Raw genomic sequence first — 12,996 nt, forward strand, 5'->3', positions numbered from 1 at the left:
GTCACACCATCGTCCCATCACACCAGGAGCCAGAGCTGCCGCTCCTACCACCTCTCCCCTCTCCTTCCTTCTTTCTGTCCATTAAAGAGCTAAGAGACTTCCTCAGACCCCCAACAGAGCAGAAGAAAGAATTTCTACGGATATTGGAGGTTTGCTCCATTTTCAAGACCCCAAGATGGATTTGATGCCCAAAGACTGCGTCACTGGTGTTAGGAGAACACCTGTAGGGAATTGTGATGTTTGCCAGGATGGGCTCCAAGAGTTTCCCATTTCCTGCTGATGCATGGGCTCCTGAGAAAAGGCCAGCGACTGGGATATTGAGGGCCTAGTGCTGATATATTTGACTATATTTACACATGGTCCCTATGCTTCCATGCCAGGCACCTGAAGTAGTCATAAAATCCTCACAGTCACGAAATGATGATGGCATCATTGTTCCCACTTTACAGATGTGGAGACTGAGGCCAGGAGATGAAGCAACTTACCCAGTTGTGACTGAAGCTGCCTGGCCACTCCGCCCACTTTGCCATCCAGCATTCTCGGGGCCCCTCGGGCAGCCCTGGCCCCGCCCATCACCACTTCCTGTCTTCTTACAATCAGTGAGATACCTGACTGCTTTCTCCATGTCAGTTCTTTGATCAACAGTATATTTGAATCATTTTCTCCCTTGTATTAATTCATTTTTACTTCTGCTGTAAATGGCTGATTCTTCTATGAAGATGTTTGTCCTTTCCCACACTGATTTATGTGAGCTCTTTTTTTTTTTTTTTTTTTTTAGTTTCTGCTTTATAACAAAGTGAATCAGTCATACATATACATCTGTTCCCACATCCCCTCCCTCATGCATCTCCCTCCCTCCCACCTTCCCCATCCCACCCCTCCAGGCGGTCACAAAGCACCGAGCTGATCTCCCTGTGCTCTGCGGCTGCTTCCCACTATCTATCTACCTTACGTTTGGTAGTGTATATATGTCCATGCCTCTCTTTCCCTTTGTCACAGCTTACCCTTCCCCTTCCCCATATCCTCAAGTCCATTCTCAAGTAGGTCTGTGTCTTTATTCCCGTTTTACCCCTAGGTTCTTCCTGACATTTTTTTTTTTTAATTCCATATATATGTGTTAGCATACGGTATTTGTCTTTCTCTTTCTGACTTACTTCACTCTGTATGACAGACTCTAGGTCTATCCACCTCATTACAGATAGCTCAGTTTCGTTTCTTTTTATGGCTGAGTAATATTCCATTGTATATATGTGCCACATCTTCTTTATCCATTCATCCGATGATGGACACTTAGGTTGTTTCCAGCTCCGGGCTATTGTGAATAGAGCTGCAATGAACATTTTGGTACATGTCTCTTTTTGAATTATGGTTTTCTCAGGGTATATGCCTAGTAGTGGGATTGCTGGGTCATATGGTAGTTCTATTTGTAGTTTTTTAAGGAACCTCCATACTGTTCTCCATAGTGGCTGTACCAATTCACATTCCCACCAGCAGTGCAAGAGTGTTCCCTTTTCTCCACACCCTCTCCAGCATTTATTGTTTCTAGATTTCTTGATGATGGCCATTCTGACTGGTGTGAGATGATATCTCATTGTAGTTTTGATTTGCATTTCTCTAATGATTAATGATGTTGAGCATTCTTTCATGTGTTTGTTGGCAGTCTGTATATCTTCTTTGGAGAAATGCCTATTTAAGTCTTCTGCCCATTTTTGGATTGGGTTGTTTGTTTTTTTGCTATTGAGCTGCATGAGCTGTTTATAAATTTTGGAGATTAATCCTTTGTCAGTTGCTTCATTTGCAAATATTTTCTCCCATTCTGAGGGTTGTCTTTTGGTCTTGTTTATGGTTTCCTTTGCTGTGCAAAAGCTTTGAAGTTTCATTAGGTCCCATTTGTTTATCTTTGTTTTTAGTTCCATTTCTCTAGGAGGTGGGTCCAAAAGGATCTTGCTGTGATTTATGTCATAGAGTGTTCTACCTATGTTTTCCTCTAAGAGTTTGATAGTTTCTGGCCTTACATTTAGGTCTTTAATCCATTTTGAGCTTATTTTTGTGTATGGTGTTAGGGAATGATCTAATCTCATACTTTTACATGTCCCTGTCCAGTTTTCCCAGCACCACTTATTGAAGAGGCTGTCCTTTCTCCACTGTACATTCCTGCCTCCTTTATCAAAGATAAGTTGGCCATATGTGCGTGGGTTTATCTCTGGGCTTTCTATCCTGATCCACTGATCTATCTTTCTGTTTTTTATGCCAGTACCACACTGTCTTAATTACTGTAGCTTTGTAGTATAGTCTGAAGTCAGGCAGCCTGATTCCTCCAGCTCCGTTTTTCGTTCTCAAGATTGCTTTGGCTATTCGGGGTCTTTTGTTTTTCCAAACAAATTTTGAAATTTTTTGTTCTACTTCTGTGAAAAATGCCAGTGGTAGTTTGATAGGGATTGCATTGAATCTGTAGATTGCTTTGGGTAGTAGAGTCATTTTCACAATATTGATTCTTCCAATCCAGGAGCATGGTATATCTCTCCATCTATTTATATCATCTTTAATTTCTTTCATCAGTGTCTTATAATTTTCTGCATACAGGTCTTTTGTCTCCTTAGGTAGGTTTATTCCTAGATATTTTATTCTTTTTGTTGCAATGGTAAATGGGAGTGTTTTCTTGATTTCATTTTCAGATTTTTCATCATTAGTGTACAGGAATGCCAGAGATTTCTGTGCATTAATTTTGTATCCTGCTACTTTACCAAATTCATTGATTAGCTCTAGTAGTTTTTCGGTAGCATCTTTAGGATTCTCTATGTATAGTATCATGTCATCTGCAAACAGTGACAGCTTTACTTCTTCTTTTCCAATTTGGATTCCTTTTATTTCCTTTTCTTCTCTGATTGCTGTGGCTAAAACTTCCAAAACTAGGTTGAATAAGAGTGGTGAGAGTGGGCAGCCTTGTCTTGTTCCTGATCTTAGTGGAAATGGTTTCAGTTTTTCACCATTGAGGACAATGTTGGCTGTGGGTTTGTCATATATGGCCTTTATTATGTTGAGGAAAGTTCCCTCTATGCCTACTTTCTGCAGGGTTTTTATCATAAATGGGTGTTGAATTTTGTCGAAAGCTTTCTCTGCATCTATTGAGATGATCATATGGTTTTTCTCCTTCAACTTGTTAATATGGTGTATCACATTGATTGATTTGCGTATATTGAAGAATCCTTGCATTCCTGGAATAAACCCCACTTGATCATGGTGTATGATCCTTTTAATGTGCTGTTGGATTCTGTTTGCTAGTATTTTGTTGAGGATTTTTGCATCTATGTTCATCAGTGATATTGGCCTGTAGTTTTCTTTCTTTGTGACATCCTTGCCTGGTTTTGGTATCAAGGTGATGGTGGCCTCGTAGAATGAGTTTGGGAGTGTTCCTTCCTCTGATATTGTTTGGAAGAGTTTGAGAAGGATGGGTGTTAGCTCTTCTCTAAATGTTTGATAGAATTCGCCTGTGAAGCCATCTGGTCCTGGGCTTTTGTTTGATGGAAGATTTTTAATCACAGTTTCAATTTCAGTGCTTGTGATTGGTCTATTCATATTTTCTATTTCTTCCTGAGTCAGTCTTGGTAGGTTGTGCATTTCTAAGAATTTGTCCATTTCTTCCAGGTTGTCCATTTTATTGGCATAGAGTTGCTTATAGTAATCTCTCATGATCTTTTGTATTTCTGCAGTGTCAGTTGTTACTTCTCCTTTTTCATTTCTAATTCTACTGATTTGAGTCTTCTCCCTTCTTTTCTTGATGAGTCTGGCTAATGGTTTGTCAATTTTGTTTATCTTCTCAAAGAACCAGCTTTTAGTTTGGTTGATCTTTGCTATCGTTTCCTTCATTTCTTTTTCATTTATTTCTGATCTGATCTTTATGATTTCTTTCCTTCTGCTAACTTTGGGGGTTTTTTGTTCTTCTTTCTCTAATTGCTTTAGGTGCAGGGTCAGGTTGTTTACTCGAAATGTTTCCTGTTTCTTAAGGTGGGATTGTATTGCTATAAACTTCCCCCTTAGAACTGCTTTTGCTGTGTCCCATAGGTTTTGGGTCGTCGTGTCTCCATTGTCATTTGTTTCTAAGTATTTCTTAATTTCCTCTTTGATTTCTTCAGTGATCACTTCATTATTGAGTAGTGTATTGTTTAGCCTCCATGTGTTTGTATTTTTTACAGATCTTTTCCTGTAATTGATGTCTAGTCTCATAGCATTGTGGTCGGAAAAGATACTTGATACAATTTCAATTTTCTTAAATTTACCAAGGCTTGATTTGTGACCCAAGATATGATCTATCCTGGAGAATGTTCCATGAGCACTTGAGAAAAATGTGTATTCTGTTGTTTTTGGGTGGAATGTCCTATAAATATCAATTAAGTCCATCTTGTTTAATGTATCATTTAAAGCTTGTGTTTCCTTATTTATTTTCATTTTGGATGATCTGTCCATTGGTGAAAGTGGGGTGTTAAAGTCCCCTACTATGAGTGTGTTACTGTCGATTTCCCCTTTTATGGCTGTTAGTATTTGCCTTATGTATTGAGGTGCTCCTATGTTGGGTGCATAAATATTTACAATTGTTATATCTTCTTCTTGGATCGATCCCTTTATCGTTATGTAGTGTCCTTCTTTGTCTCTTCTAATAGTCTTTATTTTAAAGTCTATTTTGTCTGATATAAGAATTGCTACTCCAGCTTTCTTTTGATTTCCATTTGCATGGAATATCTTTTTCCATCCCCTTACTTTCAATCTGTATGTATCTCTAGGTCTGAAGTGGGTCTCTTGTAGACAGCATATATATGGGTCTTGTTTTTGTATCCATTCAGCCACTCTGTGTCTTTTGGTGGGAGCATTTAGTCCATTTACATTTAAGGTAATTATTGATATGTATGTTCCTATTCCCATTTCCTTAATGGCTTTGGGTTCGTTATTGTAGGTATAGTCCTTCTGTTGTGTTTCTTGCCTAGAGAAGTTCCTTTAGCATTTGTTGTAAAGCTGGTTTGGTGGTGCTGAACTCTCTCAGCTTTTGCTTGTCTGTAAACGTTTTAATTTCTCCATCAAATCTGAATGAGATCCTTGCTGGGTAGAGTAATCTTGGTTGCAGGTTTCTCTCCTTCATCACTTTCATTATGTCCTGCCACTCCCTTCTGGCTTGTAGAGTTTCTGCTGAGAGATCAGCTGTTAACCTGATGGGGATTCCCTTGTGTGTTATTTGTTGTTTTTCCCTTGCTGCTTTTAATATGATTTCTTTGTGTTTAATTTTTGACAGTTTGATTAATATGTGTCTTGGCGTATTTCTTCTTGGATTTATTCTGTATGGGACTCTCTGTGCCTCCTGGACTTGATTAACTATTTCCTTTCCCATATTAGGGAAGTTTTCAACTATAATCTCTTCAAATATTTTCTCAGTCCCTTTCTTTTTCTCTTCTTCTTCTGGAACCCCTATAATTCGAATGTTGGTGCGTTTAATGTTGTCCCAGAGGTCTCTGAGACTGTCCTCTGTTCTTTTCATTCTTTTTTCTTTATTTTTCTCTGCATCAGTTATTTCCACTATTTTATCTTCCACCTCACTTATCCGTTCTTCTGCCTCAGTTATTCTGCTATTGATCCCATCTAGAGTATTTTTCATTTCATTTATTGTGTTTTTAATCGATGCTTGATTCATCTTTAGTTCTTCTAGGTCCTTGTTAACTGTTTCTTGCATATTGTCTATTCTATTTCCAAGATTATGGATCTGGGAAATAGAATCTTGGATCAGCTTTACTATCATTATTCTGAATTCTTTTTCAGGTAGACTGCCTATTACCTCTTCATTTGTTAGGTCTGGTAGGTTTTTATCTTGCTCCTTCACCTGCTGTGTGTTTTTCTGCTTTCTCATTTTGCTTATGTTACTGTGTTTGGGGTCTCCTTTTTGCAGGCTGCAGATTCGTAGTTCCCGTTGTTTTTGGTGTCTGTCCCCCGTGGCTAAGGTTGTTTCAGTAGGTTGTGTAGGCTTCCTGGTGGGGGGGACTAATGCCTGTGTTCTGGTGGTTGAAGCTCGATCTTATCTTTCTGGTGGACAGGTCCACGTCTGGTGGTGTGTTTTGGGGTGCCTGTGGCCTTATTATGTTTTTAGGTATCCTCTCTGCTAATGGGTGGGGTTGTGTTCCTGCCTTGCTAGTTGCTTGGCATAAGGTGACCAGCACTGTAGCTTGCTGGTCGTTGACTGAAGCTGGGTGCTGGTGTTGAGATGGAGATCCCTGGGAGATTTTCGCTGCTTGATATTATGTGGAGCTGGGAGGTCTCTTGTGGACCCGTGTCCTGAAGTTGGCTCTCCCACTTCAGAGGCACAGCACTGACTCCTGGCTGCAGCACCAAGAGCCTTTCATCCACCCGGCTCAGAATAACAGTGAGAAAAAGTAGAAAGAAATAATTAGTAGAAGAAAGAAAGAGAGATTGAAAGAAAGGAAGAAGGGAAGGAAGGAAGGAAGGAAGAAAGAAAGAAAGGAGGGCGGGAGGAAGGATGGAAAGAAAGGAAAGAAAGGAGGGAGGGAGGGAGGAATGAAAGCAAAAGGAAGAGTGAATGGAAGAAGAGAGGGAGGGAGGGAGGAAGGAAAGAAAGAAAGAAAGACAGGAGGGAGGGAGGGAGGGAGGAAGGAAAGAAAAAGAAAGTGGAAAGAAGAAGGGTGGGAGGGAGGGAGGGATGGAGGAAAGAAAAAGAAAGAAGGAAAGGAGGAGCGGAGGGAGGGAGGGAGGAAGGGAAGGGAGGAAAAAAAAAAAAGAAAGAGCAGGTAAAGTAAAATAGAATAAAGTATGAAATATAGTAGCGTTATTAAAATTAAAAAGTAATTATTGAAAAAAAACACGGACCGAAAGAACCCTGGGACATATGGTGGAAGCAAAGCTATACAGAGAGAATCTTACACAGAAGATTACACATACACATTCACAAAAAGAGAGCAGGGGGAAAAATCAAAAATCTTGCTCTCCAAGTCCACCTCCTCGATTTGGGATAATTCGTTGTAAAAAGAGGAAAAGGGCGAAAAGTCTGAAATCTTGCTAAGTCCACCTCCTTAATTTGGGATAATTCGTTGTAAAAAGGGGGGAAAGTCTTAAATCTTGTCCTCAAAGTCCACTTCCTCAATTTGGGATGATTCGCTGTCCATTCATACACTCCACAGACGCAGGGCACATCAAATGGACCGTGGAGCTTTAATCCGCTGCCTCGGAGGCTGCACAGAGAGATTTCCCTGTCTCTGCTCTCACAGCTCCCGGGTCTCAGCCTTGGACCTGGCCCCGCCTCTGCGCGTAGGTCGCCGGAGGGCGTCCGTTCTTCGCTCAGACAGGACGGGTTTAAAGGAGCCGCTGATTCGGGGGCTCTGGCTCACTCAGGCAGAGGGGAGGGAGGGGAATGCCCTCTCCTCGCGCACCAGGCAACAAAAGGGAAAAAAGTCTCTTGCCTCTCCGGCAGCTCCAGACCCTTTCCCCGGACTCCCTCCGGGCTAGCACTAACCCCTTCAGGCTCTCTTCCTGCCGCCAGCCCCAGACCTCTCCCTGCGCTCCGACTGAAAGCCGATACCCGAGCCTCAGCTCCCAGCCCCGCCCGCCCTGGCGGCCGAGCAGACAAGTCTCTCGGGCTGGTGTGTGCCTGAGGGCACCGATCCTCTGTGCCAAAATCTCTCTGCTTTGCCCTCCACACCCCTGTTGCTGTGCTCTCCTCCGCTACTCCGAAGCTTTCCCCCTCCGCCACCTGCAGTCTCCGCCCTCGAAGAGGCTTGTAGTGTGTAGAAACCTTCCCTCCTTCACGGCTCCCTCCCACTGGTGCAGGTCCCGTCCATATCCTATTGTCTCTGTTTATTCTTTTTTTCTTTTGACCTACCCAGGTATGTGGGGAGTTTCTTGCCTTTTGGGGGGTCTGAGGTCTTCTGTCAGCGTTCAGTAGGTGTTCTGTTGGAGTTGTTCCACGTGTAGATGAATTTCTGATGTATCTGTGGGGAGGAAGGTGATCTCCGCGTCTTACTCTTCCGCCATCTTCCTCCGGCTCTCTATGTGAGCTCTTGGGGCTCGGTGTCCCATCTGTGACACGTGGACAATCCCAACCCACCTGGCAGGGCTGTGTCAGCATTCAATAGGTGGCTCTGTGAAGGCTGATGACAGCTCTGGGCTCTAAGTGAGGCCGTGTTGTCATAAATCACACGGAGAAAGCCTTTGTCTCTGGATGCACACGGTGACGTCAGTGCTTCATTTGCCTTCCACCTCCCATATGTCAGTTTCACATTTTTAGAAAGAGTAATAAAACTTTTCCATTCTCTTTTCTAACTTCAGTTTTATGCTTAGAAAAGCCTTTTCACCCCCAGAGTGCAAAAATACGCACCCATATTTCCCTCAAATTCCGTTACCATTTCATTTGCAGTATGCTTATCTCTTCAAACCATCTGGAATTCATTTTATCCTGAGGTAAGAATCCAACTTCAATTTTTTTTTCAAAAATTGTAACCACCTATGCCAGTAACATTTATTGCACAGTTCGTCTTTTCTACATGGACTTAATTCTCCCTTTTCATGTAAGAAATGCTAAAATATCTTGAGTCGTTTCTGGATTGTCTACTGGCTGCCATTATTCTATTTCTGTCCACACGCATACTGGGCTACTTAAGTCATTATCTTAAGGTCGTTTGCTATTTGGTTCTTTGGGTCATTTCACATGGTTATTTTTCAGAGTATTCTTGGTTATTCTTGCACATTTTTTCCAAGTGACCTTAATATCATTTTGTTCCCCAATAGACTTTGGGGATTTTAACAAGAATTTCATCCCCAAGGCATCAAGTCACCTTCCCGGGAGAACGGGCACATTTAAATACAAAATCTTCCCATGTGGGAACACAGGTGTCACTCTGAAGAGACTCTCACCAGCATTTTCACATTTCTCATGATTTCTAGAGCTCTATTCTTGATCGTTCTATTACTCTTGAAAATGAAAAGCAATTTTCTATTGAGCCACATTTCATTAACTCGAAGATGCCATTGATTTGAAGATGTCACTTTTTCAGGAAAAGAAAGTAGAAAATATTTACTATATATAATGGACATCAAAACATCCCCATTTCTGGAAAATTAATCAGTGAATAAGTGAGAATATATATATTCCTCAATCTGGTATATTTAGATGGAGAGAGAAACATGCTTGGTTTTGCTGATCAATACACAGAACATGTAGACAGACCATGAGTTCCTGGATTTTCACTTTTGTCACCAGCTACCTCTGAACTCATGCTTGTTATTGTTTTTCAATAAATCAGATCGTCTTCAAATGATGGAGGAAAAAAGGTCTCTTTGATGGTAGCTTGTTTTCACTTGTCTTGTGAATGGTGACTTTGTCATCAGTCTCATTCATGGGATGCTTGATACCAGTCTTTTCCCACTGAGCCTTTCCAATGAGTAGATGTCAGGATGGCAGTGGTGTACCTGCACCAACACCTGCACATGTGCACCAGCACCTGCACCTCCCCACCAACACCTGCACATCTGCACCACCACCTGCACATCCCCACCAACACCTACAGGTATGACGTATCATCCCGTTGCCTCCCACAGGCCAGCAGTTTACCGTCCATTTGGAGCTGAGGGGAGGCCTCGGGCCATCCCTCTCTGTCCTATTGCTTTTTTTTTTTTAACATCTTTATTGGAGTATAATTGCCTTACAGTGGTGTCTTAGTTTCTGCTTTATAACAAAGTGAATCAGTTATACATATACATATATCCCCATATCTCCTCCTTCTTGCATCTCCCTCCCACCCTCCCTATCCCACCCCTCTAGGTGGTCACAAAGCACCGAGCTGATCTCCCTGTGCTATGTGGCTGCTTCCCACTAGCTATCTATTTTACATTTGATAGTGTATATATGTCCATGCCACTCTCTCACTTCGTCCCAGCGTACAATTCCCTGCCCCCCATGTCTTCAAGTCCCTTCTCTACATCTGCATCTTTATTCCTGTCCTGCCCCTAGGTTCTTCAGAACCATTTACTTTTTTATATTCCATATATATATATGTGTTAACATACAGTATTTGTTTTTCTCTTTCTGACTTATGTCACTCTCTATGACAGTCTCTAGGTCCATCCACCTCACTACAAGTTTCTTTTTATGGCTGAGTAATATTCCTTTGTATATATGTGCCACATCTTCTTTATCCATTCATCTGTCGATGGACATTTAGGTTGCTTCCATGTCCTGTCTATTGTAAATAGAGCTGCAATGAACATTGTGGTACATGACTTTTTTTGAATTATGGTTTTCTCAGGGTATATGCACAGTAGTGGGATTGCTCGGTCATAGGGTAGTTCTATTTTTAGTCTTTTAAGGAACCTCCATACTGTTCTCCATAGAGGCTGTATCAATTTACATTCCCACCAACAGTGCAAGAGGGTACCCTTTTCTCCACACTCTCTCCAGCATTTATTGTCTGTAGATTTTTTGATGATGGCCATTCTAACTGGTGTGAGGTGATACTTCATTGTACTTTTGATTTGCATTTCTCTAATGATTAGTGATGTTGAGCATCATCCTTTGTCAGTTGCTTCATTTGCAAATATTTTCTCCCATTCTGAGGGTTGTCTTTTCGTCTTGTTTATGTTTTCCTTTGCTGTGCAAAAGCTTTTAAGCTTCATTAGGTCCCATTTGTTTATTTTTGTTTTTATTTCCATTTCTCTAGGAGGTGGGTCATAAAGGGTCTTGCTGTGCTATATGTCATAGAGTGTTCTGCCTATGTTTTCCTCTAAGAGTTTTATAGTGTCTGGCCTTACATTTAGGTCTTTAATCCATTTTGAGTTTATTTTTGTGTATGGTGTTAGGGAGTGTTCTAATTTCATTCTTATTTACCATTGCAACAAAAAGAATAAAATATCTAGGAATAAACCTACCTAAGGAGACAAAAGAACTGTATGCAGAAAACTATAAGACACTGATGAAAGAAATTAAAAATGATACAAACAGATAGATATACCATGTTCTTGGATTGGAAGAATCAACATTGTGAAAATGACTAAACTACCTAAAGCAATCTACAGATTCAGTGCAATCCCTATCAAACTACCAATGGCATTTTTCTCAGAACTAGAACAAAAAAGTTCACAATTTGTATGGAAACACAAAAGACCTCGAATAGCCAAAGCAATCTTGAGAAGGAAAAACGGAGCTGGAGGAATCAGGTTCCCTGACTTCAGACTATACTACAAAGCTACAGTAATCAAGAAGGTATGGTACTGGCAGAAAAACAGAAATATAGATCAATGGAACAGGATAGAAACCCCAGAGGTAAACCCACACACATATGATCACCTTATTTTTGATAAAGAAGGCAAGAATATACAATGGAGAAAAGACAGCCTCTTCAATAAGAGGTGCTAGGGAAACTGGACAGCTACGTGTAAAAGAATGTCCTACTGCTTTTTGACCTAAGTATTCATAGGATCCCTTCTTCTTCCTGGAAGTTCAAGTGTTTATCAGTATGTGTCAGGGTATTTCTCCCTTTCTGAACATAGCAGGTCCTGGGGAGCCCGTTTCTGCTGTGCAGTAGCCGTTCTCAGGCTATTTTTCTTCCCGCTTGTCTGAATACTGTTTTGTGCCATTTATTCCAGCTCCTCTTCAGGGTCACTGACCCCTCAGCTGCTGGGCCTGTTCTCCTCCTACCCCCAGGATCTTCACCTTTCCTTCTTTTTAAATCACTCCACCTTTTCCAGGAACATTCTGGTGGTTTCTCAGGCTCATCCTCCCTGTCACTGAGTGAAATGTTCTAAGTGCCAGTGTTGCCCTTCACGGAACTGTCATTCTGAAATGACCTCTTTGACTTCACAACCATATTCCCTCCTCACACCAAGCTTCCTTTCCATCTCTCACCAGCTCTTTTCACCTTTGTTGTCTCACTTATTCTTTCATCTCCAGTTTCACACAAGAAATATTTTTCTTGATTTTTGAAGTTAGAAATCAGTTTGCTATTTACAATTGAGTTTTACTTCCTGTAGTACACCCTTTACAAAGTGTGTTTCTCTCTTTTCTTACCCACATAATTTTTATGCTATTGCATATTTGTATTTTCTGTTCATATGTATTTTCTGTGCACATGGACACCAGTCAAAAGTGACCTAACCTAGAGTTAGGGATCCTGGGCCTGACTTCCTAGTCTCCCCCACCAGGTGGGACACCCTCTGAGATAGAGCAGACCCCGCAAACACTCCCTCCCCCAGTGGTGAGTGGGAGGACCAGGGTGGGAGGCTCCGAGACCCTTCAGGACACCACGACAAATGGCATCTCCTGGGCTTCCCTGGGCCAGCCAACTGGGGTGTCAGGAAGCCGGACAGAGCATGGGTGGGATGAGAGGAGACGTGCTGTGGCCATTCTCCATGTTCACCTGGAGGCAAAGGCGAGACCACCTGGACCAGAGAGGATGGTCCATCCCTGCTCCAGGAAGACCACGCCCTCAGGCTGGGTGATGCGCCACAACGTGAGGTGCGCACAGTAGGGAAAAGCCTGAGCAGATGGGCCCTCCCAAGCCCTCCAGCTTGAGGCCTAAGATGAGCTGCCAACAGCCAACAAACAATCCCATTCACCTTGTTTCTGAGGAGACAAAGATGGTGGCATCCCTCACCTGTGATGCCCTAATTTTCACCTCTGTGTTTACACCCTCAGTTATAATAGCTAACACCTTTCCAATAATGAGCCCCTCTGTGACCAATACCCAGACTGAAGCTCTTCTGGGCCAATGACACAAGGCCAGTGCAATCACAGCTGATAAGACACCATGACGAGGTCCTTCCTGAGGTGGGAACAGTGAGGTTGTGTGGGTCCAAGATGCATGAAGTGTGTGCACAAGACACCTGTACCTCCTGCCAAACAGCAGTCTCAGCAGAGGCATCATCACTCTGTACTGCTCAGGTATAGACACCAGGAGGCCCCAAAGGGGACAGGGGAGGAAAGCAGGCAGGACAGGAGGGGCCATGTGTGGAGAA

The sequence above is a fragment of the Hyperoodon ampullatus genome (genome assembly GCF_949752795.1).
Source record: "Hyperoodon ampullatus genome assembly, chromosome: 8".
NCBI classification, from domain to species: domain Eukaryota; kingdom Metazoa; phylum Chordata; class Mammalia; order Artiodactyla; family Ziphiidae; genus Hyperoodon; species Hyperoodon ampullatus.